This window comes from Capricornis sumatraensis, chromosome 11 (assembly GCF_032405125.1).
Source record: "Capricornis sumatraensis isolate serow.1 chromosome 11, serow.2, whole genome shotgun sequence".
NCBI classification, from domain to species: domain Eukaryota; kingdom Metazoa; phylum Chordata; class Mammalia; order Artiodactyla; family Bovidae; genus Capricornis; species Capricornis sumatraensis.
Genome location: NC_091079.1, coordinates 42,593,479 through 42,600,982, shown reverse-complemented (window position 1 = coordinate 42,600,982; position 7,504 = coordinate 42,593,479).

Sequence of the window (7,504 nt, the reverse complement as noted above, 5' to 3'; positions counted from 1 at the left end):
AACCCACAGTGCTGGAGAATGCTCCTTTGCATCTACAGAAGACAACATTTCACGAAAATTTGAAGACTTTGCAGGTGTGTCAGGTGTAATTATTGACCGTAATAACCATCAAAGTATTAGCGAAATAACAGAATTAAATTTTGGCCAACCAAAATAAACATCACCTACCACAGGCATTGGTTTCAGCAAAAATCTCCCTAGTCAATATTTAAGAGCTCTAGGAGGTAAAGAACTCTGTTTAAACCGGCTTATCCAAGACTTCCTGCCGAATTTTTCTTGCCCCTCTTTGAACATCCCAGTGAAAACCAGTTAGAAAGCACCAGTGAGGAGTGGACTGGTTGTAAGCAGGGCATGATGTGTGATGTTTATGTTTTTAAATAGGATCTGGCAGTGGGGTTGGAAACGGCTGATTAGGAAATGCAGCCAAAACCTGAAATAAGATATTTAGTAGGGGAATTAGGATGGAGAGAGAAAGACAAAAATGGAGAAATATTTATGAAGTAAAATGAATAGGACTTGAAGATGTATTAGACACCAAAGGGAAATAAATAATAATAATACATTATTTATTCTAATATTAAATAATTATTACATGATGTTTTCGAACTATGGTGCTGGAGAAGATTCTTGAGAGTCCCTTGGACAGCAAGGAGATCAAACCAGTCAATCCTAAAGGAAATCAACCCTGAAAATTCATTGGAAGGACTGATGCTGAAGCTGAAGCTCCAGTCCTTTGGCCACCAGATGCAAAGAGCTGACTTGCTGGAAAAGACCCTGATGCTGGGAAAGATTGAAGGCAGAAGGAGAAGAGGGTGACAGAGGATGAGGTAATTGGATGGCATCACCAATTCAATGGACATGAAGTTGGGCAAACTTTGGGAGATGGTGAAGGACATAGAGGGCTGGTGTGCTGCAGTCCATCGGGTCTCAAGGAGTCAGACATGACAACTGAACAACAAATTACCAATCTGCAGATTTCTAGTTGTCTGGGTAACTGGATATGAGACGGAGAAACTGGCTTAACCTTTTAAATTCAGTGCTTTCTAAATGTATTTACCCCTAATGCTGCTTTTCTTTTCTCCCCTTTGGAGATTTCCAAAAGAACTGGTGGCCTGCAGAACTTGCTTTCAGAAATGTTGCCATGGGAGTTCCATGTGTTAGAAAAGAACTGGCCTGGAGAATCTGCTCAACATCAGCCAACTTCTTGGTGGAAAATTCTGAGAAAATTGTTATGGACACAAATGCATTTTACTGTTGAAATGAATAGCAGGGCCACCACTCCTTTGAAATAACCTGGAAAGGGGAGTAGGTGAGCCACAGCCTGTGTAGAAGAAGGGAAAGAGCCTGGGAATGGCATTAACTAAGTGAAGTCATTTTTGTCAGGTCCGACTCTTTGCGACCCCATGGACTGCAGCCCACCAGGCTCCTCTGTCCAGGGGATTCTCCAGGCAAGAACACTGGAGTGGGTAGCCATTTCCTTCTCCAGGGGATCTTCCTGACCCAGGGACTGAACCCACATCTTTAAAGTCTCCTGCACCAGCAGGCAGGTTCTTTACCACTAACGCCACCTGGGAGTGGTATTGGGAGCAGCTGAACTGCGGTATCCGACCCAGAGGCTGTGCTCCACTCACTCCCCAACGCGCTCTCTCCATCATCTGTCTGGGTGAAAACAATGCCGCCATCTTGCTGATGCCCCACCTGGACGTGTCTCCACAGGCCCCTTAGGCTTTGCTCGGTGTGTGTGTCACAACCTCCTTGCTCAAAATGTAACGGAGCAGGACCCCATGGGTTCTTTCCAGGACAAGCCTTCCCCCGTATCCTCTGTTGCAGCTCTTCCCTGAAGGACCAAGATAACAGCACTGGACACACATTTCCCGAGTTGTTTTGCAGCACTGGACACACATCCTCCATCAAATGGAAGATGTTAACTATTTGAGGACCATGAACACACAACCTCAGGCCTCCTGTAGCCTAAGGACCAATAGAGGGAACCCCTGTGACCTCACCATCAGCCAAACAGAGAACTGTGCTCAAGCTGATCACAAACTCTGCAACCACACCCTCGCCCCACCTGGCTTTTAAAAATGCTTTGCTGAAACCCTCCAGGGACCTCAGAGCTTTTTAGGACACGAATCACCTGTGTCCTTGAAGGGCCTGCAACAAACCTGTCTCTGCTCCACACTCCAGTGTTTCAGCGCGTTTGGATTCACGGGGCAGCAGGCACATGAACCTGCACTCGCAATAACCCTGGAGACGGTACACTGTGGAACAACCAGCGACACCACCTCTCTCCGCTGAGTTTCCCATGGTCCCTTTCATTCTTACTCTGAAGCTTGAAAAGAAGCAAGCTTCTTCAAGAAACTCTCTCCAACGTCCTCTCCAGCATCTCAGGATAGTTGCTCTCTGGGGGTCCTTCCAGAAACCTCCAGACATGCCTGAAGCTCCAGGTGGGTACAGCTCAGGATCCTCGTAAATCAAAAGGGCGGAGCCAGACAGAGTGGATGGAAACAGGGTTTCAGGAACACAGTACTAAAGACAGGATTTATTGAATGCCTAACACACCACAGGGTTCCCCTTGTAGCTCAGTCAGTAAAGAATCTGCCTGCAATGCAGGAGACGCAAGTTCAATTCCTGGATCAGGAAGGTCGCCTGGAGAAGGAATGGCAACCCATTCCAGTACTCTTGCTTAGAGAATCCCATGGACAGAGGAGCCTGGCAGGCCACAGTCCACGGTGTTGCAACAGTCAGACATGACTTAGTGACTAAACCACCACCACTTGCCACACACAAAGTCCATATTTTAACTATATGATATTAAATACATTCAATAAAATATTTAAGTCTATATTTTAATTTTAAACATTTTTCTATTTAAAACCCAGGCCAGAAAGAAATTCTTGAAAATATGGTAACTAGCACAGCATCAGGGTCATTAAGTTTAATAAGAATCTTTATTTGGATGATTGGATGAACAGCTGGTTGGTTGGCTATTATTTTTGGTTAAAGTTTATGATAAAAAAATACCAAATGTAATATTTATTAAATACTGCATTAAAATCAGTCAGAGTTTTTATTCTCTAAGTTAAAAAATTGTAGTTGATACAGATGAATCACAAAATGAGTATATTCACCCCTTCGGTCATGTGTGAACATGACCAACATTACGCTGTTGTTGTCAGCCACTAAGTCGTGACCCCATGAACTGCAGCCCACCAGGCTTCCCTGTCCTTCACTATCTCCTGGAGTTTGCTCAAATTCATGTTCATGGAGTTGGTGATGCTATCTAACCATCTCATCCTCTGCCGCCCTCTCCTCCTCTTGCCTTCAATCTTAACCAGCATCAGGGTCTTTTCCAGTATACTGATGGAAAAGAGGAGACAGGAGGAAGGGCACCAAGTTATCTGAGGAGAGGCGAGATGTCGTCCACAGAGAAGAAAAGAAAACGAAAAGAACTAAGGAGTTGCCATGGCGCAGAGTGGACCAACAGGCTAAACCTCCGATTTTGCCTGTTATCTGGTGAGCCCGCTGAGGGCGGGTGAGTCACTCACTGGGGAGGCAGTGCAGCAGCTCACCACCAGATGGCAGCATAGAGCTACTTCCATTTTCACCCTTGGCCCGCATTGCCGCTTCAGGATATCGAACTTTATTTTTTGTTTTTTAGTTGTTCAGTCGAGTCCAACTCTGAGACCCCATGGACTGAAGCCCGCAAGGCTCCTCTGTCCATGGGGTTTCCCAGTCAAGAATACTGGAGTGCCGTCCCCCACACACACCCTCTCTCCTCTCTCCTGCTTTGCAGGTGGATTCTTTACCACTGAGCCACCTGGGAAGCCCCACTGAGCTATACACAACGTTTCAAAGAAGGACTGGACTCACAGCTATGGAAACAGGAATTATTCCAGCCAGACTCCTCTTATTGCACTACCCAAGACCTGAGCACTGATGCTCCTGAATCCCACGTCTGTTCACTTTCCTTCATCCCCCTTTCCTTCTTGCTGTCACTGGGAATGTAGGATAACTAGTAAATCTGACTTATTTCCAAAAAAGAATCATTCTACTTCCAAATTAAAGAACTGCTGAGTCCATTCTGCATAAAGCATTTCTGCTGTTCTTTCTAAACCCACAGTGGTTCAGCTATGGCTAAAACATTTATTAAAACAAAACACCATTTGCCATGTTTAACAGTACCACTAGTAAGAGGCAAACCACATTTTAACAAGAGTAGTTCAAAAATAAAGACGCCACAGAAATCCAATTGCTTTTCTGCAGAAAAGTCAAGCTTTTTGCCATCAACATCCTTTAAGATTAATTTCCACATACTTAATAGCTTCTAAATGTGTTCGGTCGTGTCCGACTCTTTGCCACCCCATGCACTACAGCCCACCAGGCTCCTCTGTCCATGAAATTTTCCAGGCAAGAATACTGAATGCGTTGCCATTTCCTACTCCAGGGCATTTTTCCCACCCAGGGATTGAACACGAGTCTCTTACTTCTGCTTCTAAATGAATTCATACAAATAAAGTAAATTGCATCCTCAAACCCAAGGTATTTATGAATTTTCATTGTTGAACTATGCAAACAAATCATTTTCCTTTACAGCCACCAATAGGAATAGCATTGCAGTGATCTATCCAAGGTTAAAATACTGTAGGACCGTCAGTCAACCCATTCATTTTAAATTCGGGCCAAGTCATTCAAGGAGAATTTCACACATGTACATGACGTCCCCCAAATGCTATAATTTACATTTGGTGCTTAGATTTTGTCAGCAGATGTGACATAACTATGTATCCAAATGGTTCTCTAGGAACTACACATTGTACAGAAGTTGAAGACACGTCATTCTCGCTTATGTCAGTGTTTACTTTCACTTGCAAGTTTCCTCTAATTTGCCTTTCTGTTGTGATAGAACCTGGCCTGGTGTTGTAGTCACGCTCTCACTCCTTGTTTCTGTGCTGTTGTTCTTCGGTCAGTAAGTCGCATCCCACTCTTCGCGACCCCACGGACTGTAGCCCGCCAGACTCCTCTGTCCGTGGAATTTCCCAGACCAGAACACTGGAGTAGGTTGCTATTTCCTTCTCCGCTGGATCTGCCCATCCCAGGGATCGAACCTGTGTCTGCTGCATTGGCAGGCAGATTCTTTACCACTGAGCCACCGGGGAAGCTTTGAGCCTAAATTTAATGTGGATTAATTGTAAGTCTACATTAATTTTTAGCATATTGCCAAAACTACCTATTAATAATGACACTACATTGAGCTGAAGATAACTAAAACATCGACTCTTTGAATTATGTAGGCTTAACCTACAGTTAATATTACCAGTGACTAACCTTATCAGTGACAGTAATAAATCACATCACATGTCTCCTAGTATCGGGCACTGGGAAAGTCACAATAGCTCTTAGATAGGACTCCGTCCAAAAAAACCTACAACCTGAAGCTAATCATGAGGAGATCGAAGATCAGCCAAACTGGGGAACATTCTACAAACAAATGGCTTGTACTCTGAAAATGTCAGTCATGAAAGACAAAAGGAGAAACTGATCCCGATTGAAGAAAATGGAAGAGATGTGAAAACCCAATGCAACGTGTAATCCAGGATTCCAGCTTGAACCAGGGGGGAAAAATTGCTAGTTAGGACATCACTGGGAAAATTGGTGAAATCTGCATAAGCTTCTCAGGTGACTCAGTAGTAAAGAATCTGCTACCAGTGCAAGAGATGAGGGTTTGATCCCTGGGTCGAAGATCCTCTGAAGAAGGAAGTGGCTACCCACTCCAGTATTCTTGCCTGGAAAATCCCATGGACAGAGGAACCTGGCGGGCAACAGTCCATGAGGTAGCAAAAGAGTCAGATAGGACTGAGCGACTGAGCCCAGCACAGCACATAGATTAGATAATAATGCAATGATGTGAAGTTTCCTGATTTTAATCATTGTACACGTTTGTGTAAGTGGATGTCCTTGTTCTTAGGAAATATACACTTAATGTGTTTGGGGATAAAGGGCAATGTACTCTCAAGAGACTCAGAGAGAACATGTAATTCTCATGTGTAGGGGAAAGAGTGTGCAAACACAGAAAGTGTTAACAACTGGTGAGTCTGAGTGAAGAGTAGGTCAGAATCCTTTGGATCATTCTTGAAATTTTTCTGTTAGTTTGAAATTTTTCTAAGTTAAAAGTAACTCGTTAAGAAAAACATGTCAGCCAGAAAATTATTCCAGACTAAGATCCGATAAGGCAATTTTTGTTGTTGCTATTTAGTTGCTAAGTTGTGTCTGACTCTTCGCAGACTCCATGGACTGTAGCCCGCCAGGCTCCTCTGTCCATGGGATTTCCCAGGCAAGAATACTGGAGTGGGTAGCTATTTCCTTCTCCAGGGGATCTTCCCGACCCAGGGAAGGAACCCACGTCTCCTGTCTCTTGCATTGCAGGTGGATAATTTACCACTAAGTCGCCAGGGAAGCCCAAGACAACTTTTAATTTATTCTTTTCTTACTGAATAACATATACCAAGGTGAAAAAATAGAATATTTACAAAGAAAGTAAAATCACCCTAAATCCACCTCCCTAACCTGAAGGTGTTCCCACAACTACAGATTTCCTCCTGTCCTTACTACCCTACAGCTCTTGTCCCCTCTCTGTTCCCATCACCTGTTTACAACTTCCCCTTGAAGGTTGGACCCCCGCCTCTACCTGTCCCCTCCCCACCTAAACTTACCAGAGCAGCTAAGGTGTGTTCTTTTGTATTTGGTACTTTCCACAAAGTTGTGTACATTCACCAAAAACCAAAATACATTATGTATTTGGGCACATAATGAGGCAAGCGGCTAAATATTTTTGCATTTGAAGACATTCGAACTTTGTTTAATCCTAGTAAAATCCCTTCTCCTCTCACTCAGCCTCATCGTTCATCTTCTACCCAGTTGAAAAGGAGACCAAACACCCCCAACTCCACTTTTGTTCTTCCTCACCGCTGTCTATCTCACACTATACGCATGCAAGCATGAGCTTTCCAGGTGCTTGATGGTAAAGAATCTGCCCGCCAATGCAGGAGATGTGGGTCAGGAAGATCCCCTGGAGAAGCAATGGCAAGCCACTCTGGGAAATCCCATGGACAGAGGAGCCTGGGGTTGGGGGACATGGCAAGGAGTGAGATGCAACTGAGCACACACAAACATGCATGACTCTCCATAGGGCGCTGCTGAGGCCAGGCGGCGATGTTCACACCTCTCAGTTGAGATCAGACTGGGCTCTGCCCTCCAAGTGAGCCAGAGCCTCCCCAGTCTCACCAAAATCAGCAGGTCAAGGGATAGGCATCTGCCACTAGCCAGCTGTAGGCCTTTGGCAGACTATAATCTTTCCTGTTTTCAATTTTGAATTAAGTCAACCAAAGCCAGGATTAAATAATTTCTAAAAATCACTTTTAGTTCTGAAAGACTATGATATACAATTCGATAGCCCGGAAATGTAGAAATAATCAGAAAATCAGAAGCGGAAAAATTTTGAATC